The following is a 12366-nucleotide window of genomic DNA, read 5'->3' as shown; positions in this document are numbered from 1 at the left end:
AGCCAGAATTCTGACCCAGTTCTGTCTGAATCCAGAGTCTGAGCTCTTATTCGTATGCTGTTAATACATGATCAAAAGTGTCTAGGAAGAATCCAAGAAAGTAGAATGATGGAGTAAATTTGTTAAATTGTTGTAGATTCTGAAACGGCCTTTTCAAATATGTAAGTAGTAAGTCGTGGAGTAAAGTTGATGTTCAAAATTGTCTATGATGTTGCTCAGCTCTTAACCTTTACATTTCCATGATGATAATGATTTATGTTTTTTTTTTTAAACCAAGGGAAGAATCTAATTAAAAATAGCTTTGATTTAGCAAAAATAGCTGGGTGGAAGTTCGTAAATGTAGAAAAAAAAATTAAGGTAGATGATGTTCCTTTGGGCTTCCCAGGTGGTGCTACTGGTAAAGAATCTGTCTGCCAATGCTGGAGACGTGGGTTCGATCCCTAGGTTGGGAACATCCCCAGAAGAAGGAAATGGCAACCCATTCCAGGTTTCTTGCCTGGAAAATCCCATGGACAGAGGAGCCTGGAGGGCTCTAGTCCATGAGGTTGCACAGAGTTGGACATGACTGAGCAACTGAGCATGCACACATGATGTTCGTTTGATTCATCCTGTACTTAAGATACCGATGGGATCCCTACCAGGCAGTTCACTGTGTCCTATAGAGCATAGGGTTAAAATCCTTTATCAAGGGTCATACAGTTGAGTTCTAAACGGCGCCTTTTCTAGCTCTGGAAAGTCATTTAATCTTACTGAGCCTTAGTTTCTGTGCCATCAAAACAAAGATGGAAGTATGGATTAAATAAGATGCATGTGTGACGTGTATAAACAGTGCTTGGGATATGGTAATGCTTCCAAAAACTGCAGCTCTTCTTTTCATATTTCTTCAGGCATTGGGGAGAGAGCCCTACATTCAAGAGATAAGCATTTATTATGGGTTGAATTGTGCCCCTACCAAAAAAAAATACATTGACATCCTAACTTCCAGTGCCTTGGAATGTGACCTGATTTGGAAATAAGAGTATTTTCAGGTTTGATCAAGTTAGGATGAGGTCACAAGGGTGGGCCTGATAGAATGACTGGTGCCCTTATCTGAAGGGGGCATCTGGACCCAGACATACATGGAGGGAAGATGATGTGAGGATGCAGGGAGAAGGCCATGTAAGGATGGGGGTAGAGATTAGAGGAATGCCACCCACCCTCAGAAGATGGGACGGGAAGGAAGGATTCTGTCCAGAGTCCCAGAGGGAGCTCAGTCCTCCTGACAGCTAGATTTCAGACTTCCAGCCCCCAGAACTACAAGGAACCACGTTCCTATGGTTTTAAGCCAGTTGATGTGTGGTTCTCCTTGTGGCACCCCTTGAAAACCAACACTGCATACACGCTGTAGTTGGAACATGAGAGTCTAGATGGCCAGGGGATGTCTATGGAGTGAGGAGAGTGGAGGACAAAACTCTGGGGATACCAATATTTAAAGAGGAGCAAAGAGAGACCACCCAAGCAGGGAGAAACTTTTAAGTGGTCACTCCATTTCTGAAACATGATGAGCATATGCAGTGTTGTCATGGAGTACTAACTAAGAGGAGGAAATGGGAAAAAAAGAAAAACAAAATCTCCAAGCTAGATAACCCACTTAGGAAGAGCTGAGAATGACTATCCAGTGAAATATTTTGGCATGTCTGAATGTCAAAGATATCTTTAGAGCCCAACAAAAATAATGTAGTCATGTATTTGTTGAATAAAATATATGATGGAATTGTTGATTCTCAGTGAGTTGAAAGTGGGCACACTTTGTTTTTTTACAGTTCTTTGTGCTCTTCCCCTGGGTATTGAACAATCCATATGTACGTTAATTTTTGACAATGGATTATTTAATCCGTGAATGAAGTGGAGCATAGTGTGAGCTAGGCTGATGGCTGCAGTGAAAAAGGAAAAGTTTGAAGGTAGATGGGTAAAATTTATGCAGAGAAGACTCTTGGTTCTAGTAAACCGTTAAACTTAAAAGGGCCTCTCGCAGAGTCCCTGGAAATGATGCATAAAATCTGAGAACCTTCTAAATGCACAGCTGAACTGGGAAGAAAGTCAGCAAGTTCCTTAGGGACTAAAGACAAGGCAGAAACTGAGAACAGGGAGGCCTATTCGTCCCATTTGTCTCATGTTATCTTAGGTGCATGGATGGGGGTGGAGTTCTGATGTCTATAATACAGATATTTGGGTTTTAAAGATTAATTAGGGACAGGAGATGACATCTTGGACTTGCAAAAGCAGGGGTTGGACCTCCTAACTCATGCACACAGCTGTGTGTTCCAACAGTCTCCAGTCTGAGAAATTAGCCATTGAAAAGTGGTTATGCGCTAGAAATAAAGACAAAATCTTGCTGGAGAAGCTCACCTTCAATTCAGGCTTGACAGAATTCCTATAGATAAAGACCTACAGAAGATGATGCTGCAAATCCAAATTATGAAAACGGGAAGAACCTATCGGGGCCAAGATTCAGCAGAAAGAACAGACAACCTGATTAAAACCCTCAGTAATGTTAGGTAATTAAAGTATGATATAGAGAATATAAAGTAAGTAGATTTGAAAAGTGACTAGATACCTAAAGGGCTTCACTGGTGGCTCAGAGGTAGAGAATCCACCTGCCAATGCAACAGATGCAGGAGACAGGATTCAATCCCCAGGTTGGGAAGATTCCCCTGGAGAAGGATATGGTAACCCACTCCAGTATTCTTGCCTGGGAAATCCCATGAACAGAGGAGCCTGGCAGTCTGCAGTCCGTGAAGTCACATGAGTTGGACACGGCTTAGTTTCTAAACAACAGATACATAAAAGAAGGAATAAGCAAAGAAAGGAAAAATATTATGGAAACGAATGGATAATATTGAAGAAGGAAAAGTAGAATGCCTAGAAACACAAGAGTGTATTCAAAATTCAGATCAGAAGATATCAAAAACTCAGTAGATGGATTAAACAGTTGATATGAAAACACTGAGAAGCAAATCAAAGATTGTTTTCAGAGTGCAGCACAGGGACAAAAAGGGGAAATTTAAGGGAAAAAGTCAACAGTTGGGAAGGATTCAGGGTAGACCTATTAGAAGTTCTGGAAAAAGGAAATAAAGAGAATGGATGAGATGCAATATTTGAAGAGATAAGCAGCCAAGACTTTCCCAAAATTGATGAATAAAGCCATTCTCCAAATATAGGAAACACTGTCTAGAGAAGGATAAAGAAGAATTCATCTTCTCTAATCACGGTATGGTGAGACTGCAGAACACCGGAGACAAAGGACTCTAGCGCCAACTGATGGAGAGACAGGGACCTTGGCGGTGGTCCCGTGGTTAGGACTCTGCTCTGAGGCTCTGGGTTCCATCCCTGATCAGGGACCCGAGATGCCCCACGCCACTGGGTGTGGCCAAAAAAAAATCACTAGCAAACTCACTACTTACCCCCTATAAAAAGAAAGAAGACAGACTATCAGAAAATAATGACAGTTATAAGGACAGCAAACCTCTCAACAGCAAAACAGGGCGCAGAGGGCAATAGCAGGAAATTTCCAGGAACTGGGAGAAACTGACAAAACTCTAGATCTCTCTAAAACCTAAAACTCTAGGTCTCTTAACATTCTTTTTCCTGCCACAGACTCTAATAATGTTGAATAAAAATATTGACTGACATTACTATATAAGCATAGAGATGCAGGACTAGTGGTAAAGGTTCCCAAATACCTTACGTTCTCTGGGCAAAGGACATTTGGGGATTAAATTTTGATTTTGCATAAAGATTAAGAAGTGAAGAAATTGGAGTAGAATGTTAAACACCCAACCAGTAGAGAAACAAACAAACAAAAAGCAGCAAAGAAAAATAGATGAATTCAATCCGATATTTGAAAGGAGAAACAAAGAACAGATACAGCAATAACAAAAAGTATGAAGTGTTAGAAATCAGATATACCCGTAACAATAAACATAAGTAGATCGAACTCGTCATCAAAGACAGAGAATGATAAAGTGGATTTTTAAAAAGTACTACAGAGTTAGTTATGTACTGTTTACAGAAACATCTAACATAGACAAGGAATGCCAGTAAACAGATGGGAAAAGATACACTAGCCAAATTGCAGTCAAAATAAAGCTGACAAGAATGGAAACAGAAAGCATTAGTGGAGAAAACTGATAGTTATCACATAATCAAAAAGTGTTTACATTTATGAAGAATGTACGATGATAAAGCTGAATATACCTAATAACTTAGCCTCAGAATACATAAAGAACTATACAGAGAGATAGACCAGTTCACTTTATTGAGAGATTTTAATTTGCCTTTCTAAGCTTTTGATAGATCAATGACATGGAAATTATGTGTGAATTATTAATTTTGATCTAGTGGTTTCTTACAGATACCTGTACTCAACAATCAGAAGCCTTCTTTTTAAGTACTCAAAGGGCATTTGCAGAAACTGACTGTGCCATGGGAGTAACAACCATTGTTCAAAAAATCAGTGTCATGTAGACCTCATTCACGGACAAAAGTACAATAAAATTAGAAATCAGTAATTATCGAAACAAAAACTGAACCGCATTCATTGTTCAGAAATGAAAAGATTCGTAAGTAACCTTGACTGTAGGCTCTACTTGAGCTCAAATTTCAATTTCTTGAAGCTCAAATTTGAGCCAGTTCTCTTATTTAGGCTTCTTTATAAATGTAAAATTTGTTCTGATGAGGCGGCAAAATACTAAATCTTATTTTTGCAGGCTTCTGAGTGTCTAGAACAGTAGACTGGCAGCCTCGCCAGGGTCTGGTTTTATAAACAAAGACCTCATAGGCTTGTGATATGACTTAGAAGTGCAATTTATTTTTGTTGGTATTTTTTCATGACCATGGATGATTTTTTCTTTCTGGAAGCCAGTATTTTACATTGATACTGTTCAAGAAAAATGACACTCAGGACTTACCACCAATTTGGTTCATTCTCGGGTAGGGCAAGTGTCTCAGAAACAGGATGCTCGCCTATAAGAGGTATTTTGTTTCACGAAGGCGCTGTTTGTCTTCAGCAATGCAGTATCCTTTTGCTTAATTTAAATATCTACTTAATATTTTCCTGGCAGCAGTGGAATTCTACTAAGTCAGAATCCAGTTTCAGGGAAATGTAAAAAAAATTTTCAACCCTAATCCTACCCACTGCCTGTCACCCCCTCACCCCTCACCACTCCTGCCTAAACAGTGCAAATCTGCTTTGCTTTTATTTATTTGTTTTAATCTCAGTTTACTGAAATAACATTTCTAAAACTTTTGGATATTAACTGTGTAATCTAAAATAAAAGTAAGAGGCTGCAGAGAAAGAGAGATGACTTTCTTTTTTAACCCTGTACCACGGGGATTTACCATTTTGATGTCCACGTGTTGTGGACACAGATGTTTTTAAAACAATTGAACTGGAGGGCTGAAAACAAAACAACTTATCTCTAGCTGCTCCTGGTTCATCTGCCATTAGCACCTCCGAAAGCTTCTTAAAATAAAGTGATAAATCAGACTTTTGTGTTGAAAGGAAGAGGCTTCCCCTGTGATAATAGATTGTCTATTTCAATTTAGCAGAGTTTGCAATGCAGAATCCAGTGCGTGGATGCATTATTGCTCTGTAATGTGTTATTGTTGGCAAAGTGCTTCCACATACATTATCTCATTGACTTTTCTCTTCCCTTAACTTTTCACTTAATTACCCACAGAAAAAAGAAAATTCTAGAGAGGTTGACTTTTGCATCTAAGGAATGGTTGAATCAGAGCCCAAATATGAGTGTTCTGGCTCCTGATAAAAGCTTTTATTTGATCACCAAGTTTGCTATGCTGGATGTGAATTAAGACATTCTTTGATTCTTCAGATATTTTCAGTGACCCTGAAATTCCTAGATCATAAAGTCCAACCTTCTTAGCAAGATCCTCAAGGTTCTTCTTGAAAGAAAGAGAATGTTAAGTGGCTCAGCCATGTCCAACTCTTTGCAACCCCATGGACTGTAGCCCACCAAGCTCCTCTGCCCCTGGGATTTTCTAGGCAAGAATACTGGAGAGGGTTGCCATTCCCTTCTCCATCTGTCATCCTGCTGCGGTCAAAATCTTTTTTGTTCATGCAGGCTCAAGCCAAACTCTTCTGGTGAAACCTTCCCCCACCCCCTTTTTTTTTCCTGATTGGGATGAATTGCTGCTTCTCTGTACTTCCACATCCTTCTCAGATAACAAAGATTCCATTCCATTTTGTGGGTCATCTTCATAGCTACCTTGTTCGGTAGATTCTCAGCATCTTTTTCTTTTCTACCTCTGAATCCCTGCAGTACTTGTGTATGTTGTAAATGCTTAGTTACATTCAGCTTAGTCTAAGGACTACTAAGACTGTTGGTCTTAAGACTAAAGTCCTATTGGTCCTTGGAATCTACACATTGTTCCATAAATGTCTACTGACAGTTGACTGGGTAAAGATGAGTGGTACATATATGCAATGGAATACTACTCAGCCATGAAAAGAACAGAATCATGCCATTTGCAGCAACAGGAATTCAACTAGAGAATTACTATACCAAGTGAAGTAAGAATGATGAACATCATATCATATCACTTACATGTAGAATCTAAAATATGATACAAGGGAACCTATCTAGGCAACAGAAAGAAAGCCAGGGGCAGAGAGAGCAGGCTGGTGGTTGCCCTGGGGAAGGAGGACACGATCGGGATGGATTGGGGGTCCGGGATTAGCGGATGCAAACGGGCATATCCAGAGTGGGTAAACAGTAAGCTCCTACTCTGGAGCACAGGAAACTATATTCAGTATCCTGTGATAAACCATAATGGAAGAGAATATATGTGTGTATAACCGAATCACTGTGCTATGCAGCAGAAATTAACACAGCCTTGTAAATCAACTATACTCCAATTTTAAAAAAAATGACACCAAAAGAGAAAAAGAAGCCCCAGGCTCAGTCATGAGATTAGGAGACAGGTTCTGAGCGGCACCACTCCCTGAGGGCAGAGGGTGTGCGATCCACCCCTGAGCGGAGGCAGAGGTGACCCTGGGTTGGGGCTCATCCCGTGACCCCTCCCCTTTCTCCTTCATATGCATAGTGGGGGGTCAGGGAAAGAGGGAAGGCCAGTTGAATCTTGTGGGACCTTGTGAGCTCCCTCCTGTGACGGCAGGGTAGGGCGGAAATAAGAAAACTGTGCTGATCCATCATGGGCCATGGAGGAGACCTGGAAGCCTCTCTCCTGGGTGCTCTGTGGAGTTGAAGGGTGAGCTGAGACCCCACACACTGACTTGAACCCTAAAAAAATACCCTTTATAAGAGTGGCATCCATGCCTGGCCCAGGGAGCTTGGGGAAGCCGAGGGTGGGCCCTGCCACTGGGGCGGGGACAGAGCCCCCTGTCTTGTCATCACTTCCCTGCCCGGGGAGTGATTATCAGCTCCTAAACCTCAAGAATGTGGAGGACAGATACCCAAAGGAGGTGGTGAGTGTAAGTGAGGGTGCAGGAAAGGTGGGTCTTCAACCAGCGGGTGGTGTGTGGGCACAGACGGGGTGTGGGTTCGGGAGATGACAGCTGGGTGTGTGGGGATGGAAGGTCCAGGGTGGAGGAAAAGCTGGGAATGATGCTTAGGAAAACCGTGGGGCCTGGAAACCTGGGACTGCGTGCTTCAGACTGAAGAGTTCGGACTTGATACTTGCAAACTGTTCTCTGTAGAACACCCATAGAGGCGGTCTAGAATAACGGCGCCCCACAGGTTGGAAAGGCACGTCCTCATTTACTCTACCAAGTGGTCATATTTTCATATTTTGTTTTTAGTATTCTTTGCTTCTAAATGTATAGGGCAGAGGTGTGGAGATCAAATTCCAAAAGGATACAGTAGTAACCTGGCTTGGTGTAGTTTTATTCTTTTCCAATGAAACAACTCCCATGAATGAACTGGATAAAAAAAGTAATATTAAAATTTTATGAAAATGTAATAAAAACATTTTAGCAAATATACATGTGCAGTCCTTTATAGGACCTTGTTTTGATTTTGAAACACAGAGAATATATATATATATATATATTTATAAATAACTGTTTAATCAAAGTATCACATGTTCATTGTAGAAAAAAAAGAGAAGATAAAGTTGAGTGAAAAGAAAAAATTTTAAATCTCCATTGCCTTTTGCTCAGATACAATAATTGCCATTTCGATGCATATCTCTTGAAAATTCTTTCCATGGGTATATTTGTATTTCTTTGAAGAATATAATTGTACTACCATAATGTTTTCAAAACTTTTAATCTATTTTGAACATTTTTCATATCAGTAACTACATTCAGCAGTGTAATTTTAGTCTCTAAATATCACAAGGATGTTCCTAAATGTACAGCAACTTAACTAGTTCTCTTGTTTTGTGGGACATTTAGGGTGTTTCCAATGTTTGGCTATTATAAACAACACTACAAAGAACATCCTTGAAAATAAATCATTGCGCACTTCCTCCATGATTTCCTAAGGATTAATTTCTAGAAGTGGAATTTTTAGTTCAGAGACTATCCACACAGTTTTTCAAAGGCATCTGACAAGTATTGCCGAATTGCCGATTGGGAAGGTCGTAGGAATTTATGCTCATGCCAGCAGGACAAGAGAAGGGCCATTTGACCAATCCGAAGCAAGAATTCAGCGCTCACAGTGCAGAGCAAAGAGAAATTGGCCTCCGGAGTCTTGCACGAGAGTCCCTTAAAGGAAAACTGAAAGAGCCATCGCAACCTTGAGCCTAGCTAGGGAAACCAATTAACAGGCACACCAAAGGATGCTGGAGAGAGACTGGCCTCCTTCTGGCTGTCTTCCTAAGGTGTCACTTGGTCATGTTAGCATGAACCCAGCAACTTTCCGGAAGATATTTATCTATCATTTTTAAAATATGTTTCCACCATTAAGAGAAGAAAATGCCTTCCCAGAATGAACTGATTTCTAGGAAGTAGTTACACCAAAACATAGTCCTTCCATGTTGTTTATACCTAGTGGTGAAATTTACAGGAAATGACTTGGGGACCCTGTGGAAGGGAAGGCCTTCTTTCCAAGAAGGCTATTTCATTGACCTCTGCACAGAACTAAGGAAAGAGGACTTGAATTCAGGGCATCCTGAGGCTAATATATGATTTGTTCCTATCTGATGAGGAGTCATGACATACCATGAGAAAAAGGGGGAAAAAAAAACTTTCTATGGAAACAGTCTGAAGTTTCGAACGTTTTCTCCATGAAAGCAGAGTTCTGACCTCATGGCAGAGAGCCATCCGAACTTCAATGACTTGGATGGAGCTAACATTCAGTTTTCACAGGCTAACAAAATGTTTCCATGTGGTTGGATTACAAAGGCATAGGCGTACCTTTCTGTCAACGCTGCCATTTGAGCTTTTGTAGATATTCTATGCTTTCTAGCAGAACCAGAGATCTTAGTTAGGCATGGGTCCTGTGACCACTGATTCTGCATGGAGGCACTCACCTAGGCCAGCACTTCCACAGGCTTCGTGTGGACATGGGTCAGCTGACAATCCTATGAAAAAACAGACTCAGATTCAGCAGCCTGCATGGCACCTGGGGATTCTGCATTTCTAATTAGGTCCCAGGGAAGGCGAAGGCTTCCAGGTCCCATGATCGCACTCTTAAGGAGTGAAACCTGGGAGTAGATGGTCTGAACCACATTAGAATTACCTGGACAGCTTTTAACAACTGATACCCAGGTTGCCCTCCAGCAGATTTCATTCAGCATCTCTGTGAGTGAGAGCAGGCATCTGTAGTTGTTTTTTTTTTTTTTTTTTCAACCTCCCCATGACTCTCATGTGGAGTCCAGGCTATGGACCAATGCAGATTCCTTCACATATGGGTGGGGAGGGGGACACAGGGGTCTTCACTGATAAGTAAATTGGGTATAATCATGGGGAGGGGGTGCGTAAGAGCTGCTTAAATGATGAACTGTACCTCCATGGATGGACTTGGACACATCCTGAAAATACAGTGCTGAACGCCAACAAATTAGGTGCCGTTTATATTAACTTGAAAGGCATACAACAGTATATATAGTGGATACAGCAAGAGTATTCAGATATATACAGGGGTGATGCATGTAACATTTCAGGATGCTGGTTCCTCCTGGGTATCCGGGAGGGCAGTGGGCTGGGGATGAATTCTATTGGAGTCAAAATGATTCCTTTCTACTAAGAAAGATGTGAAACCGTAGGGAAGAAACAAAAGCAGGGAGGGAGGGGGAGACAGAAGCAGAGTGAGAAAAGGAAAGGAGGGAAGGCAGAAGGGAGGAAGGAGAATTCTGGCGGCACGTGGCTGTCTGGCTGTGTCTCGCCATTCCTCTGTTCTTTCTGGAATACAGACTGTATTCCAACAGCACATCGGATGCCCGTGCTCGAGCTGCCTAAAGCGTTAGTGAGAGCAAACGGGATTCCAGAACCATTAAGCTCGAAAGCGATAGAAGGGTGGTCTGTTCCCACAGCAGATGTTTCCACTTGTGATGATCTGAGCCTCGTGGCATGCCTGCCCTCTCGCAGCCTGTCCAGAGACCCCCCCCCCCAGACCCAGGCTTTCATTCCACATGGGAAACAGACGCAGAGGACAGAAGCGGTCTCCGGGGGTCACGGCCTTGAGAGTCCCGGGGGATAGAAGAACTCTGGCCTCTTGCTCTTGGTCCGGATGACTCCTAGTGCTCAGGGACCCCAGGGAGGAGCCCCATCTGCCAGCGAGGCGTCCTGGGTACCCTCCATCCAGGCTGTTTTCGTGGGCTGGTCTCAGCTTGTGTTTCCGTTGAGGGGCTCCTCTGCCCCTTCTCCCCAGGGCCCTGCCCTCCGGCTCCTACGGGGGTCGCCTTCCGTACTTGGCGGCCGAGCGTGACGCCGCCGCCTGCTTCCTGCGGGTGTCTGTGCCACGGTTGTGGAATGTGAACGCCCCCAGCCAGCTTGCCTCCTGCAGGTGTGAGTGAGTCGCCAGACCAGCTTCTCTGCAGGAAAAGCGTGTAACTGATGCCTCCCGCCTAGAAACACTCGCTCCTGGGAGGTGCTAGGGTTCAGGCTGACCTACTCGTCACTTCCAATTCTGTGGTCAATATTTTCCAGTATTTCATACAAATATTGTATGGGATTTTTTTTTATTAGTATGTAATTAGCATCTTCCTGATATGTGTTGCTCTTTTTTTTCATATAAAGATACCAGTATTTTTTGAAGGAAATTTTTCATTGATTCTTGTTCATTTTTTTCTCATTGTTTCTTAAATTTTATTTTATTTTTTAATTTTATTTACTTTGTGGCTGTGCCGTGCAGCATGTGAGATCTTAGTTGCCCGATCAGGTATCAAACCCAGGTCCCCTGCACTAGAAGCAGAGAGTCTTAACCACTTGACTGCCAGGGAAGTCCCTCCCATTTTTTTTTTTTTAAATTGCAGCATGTGAGATCTTAGTTGCCCGATCAGGTATCAAACCCAGGTCCCCTGCACTAGAAGCAGAGAGTCTTAACCACTTGACTGCCAGGGAAGTCCCTCCCATTTTTTTTTTTTTAAATTGAAGTTTGGTTGATTTTCATTGTTAGGTTAGTTTCAGTGTAGAGCAAAGTGATTCAGATATTCTTTATTCAGATGAATAAATGAAAAAGTAAAATAAAAAGAAACGACTAAGAAGAAAACCATATCCTTCCAGGAAACGTTAGGTTAATTGAGCAACAAAGAAGCAAGTGGTGTGATGAATCCTAAACTTTCAGGATAATTCCCTTTAAACTTTTTCAGTATCTGGTCTTAGCATTGACATCAGTGTTGTTTTTGATTGACCAGCATCCATTCCATCCCTTTGTAGCAACTCCTTGCTATTTCCTGGAGCCTCCTCTCTCTGTTGTCAGTCCATGTGGCTCAGTCTGACTTAACCTTCAGTTTCCTGGGTGAACGTGTAATTCAGACCCGATGTATCGGCACAGCCCCCCTCCTTGACCACAGTGATTGGTTCAGGAATGGCCTTGTGATTCAAGTGGGTCCAGTGATTCTCAACCCTAAGCATTTTAGTGAATTGTGGAGAAGAGGCTCAGAACCTCTTTACGGAAGTTGTTTAGCTCTGTAGGATGGAAAACTCAAACCAACAGGGCCCAACATACCAAAGGAACCAGTCAGAGAATGAAGCCAGTACAGAGGAAAGAGAGGCAAACCCTGGAGAGACTTGAGTCCTCATGACAGTGTTTGTGCTCCTGGACCAAACCATGCCTGAAGCTAGTATATCCCCTGGACTTCTCAGTTATGTGAATCAATAAATACCCTTCTTTGCTTAAACAACAACAAAAAAACTTACTTTAAAGACAGTAGTCTCCGAGTATAAGTCAGTTGCTCTTC

The 12366-nt window shown here is 42.1% G+C and overlaps 1 protein-coding gene across 6 annotated transcripts in view; it reads left to right on the top strand.

The window, feature by feature from the left end:
* The window catches only part of ERG (ETS transcription factor ERG), a 315796-nt gene that overhangs the window by 278545 nt on the left and 24885 nt on the right, over positions 1-12366 (top strand). The gene's annotated exons all lie outside the window — the stretch shown is intronic.

This window comes from Cervus canadensis, chromosome 7, assembly GCF_019320065.1.
Source record: "Cervus canadensis isolate Bull #8, Minnesota chromosome 7, ASM1932006v1, whole genome shotgun sequence".
Taxonomy (NCBI): domain Eukaryota; kingdom Metazoa; phylum Chordata; class Mammalia; order Artiodactyla; family Cervidae; genus Cervus; species Cervus canadensis.
This window is presented reverse-complemented; position numbering and strand designations above follow the sequence as displayed.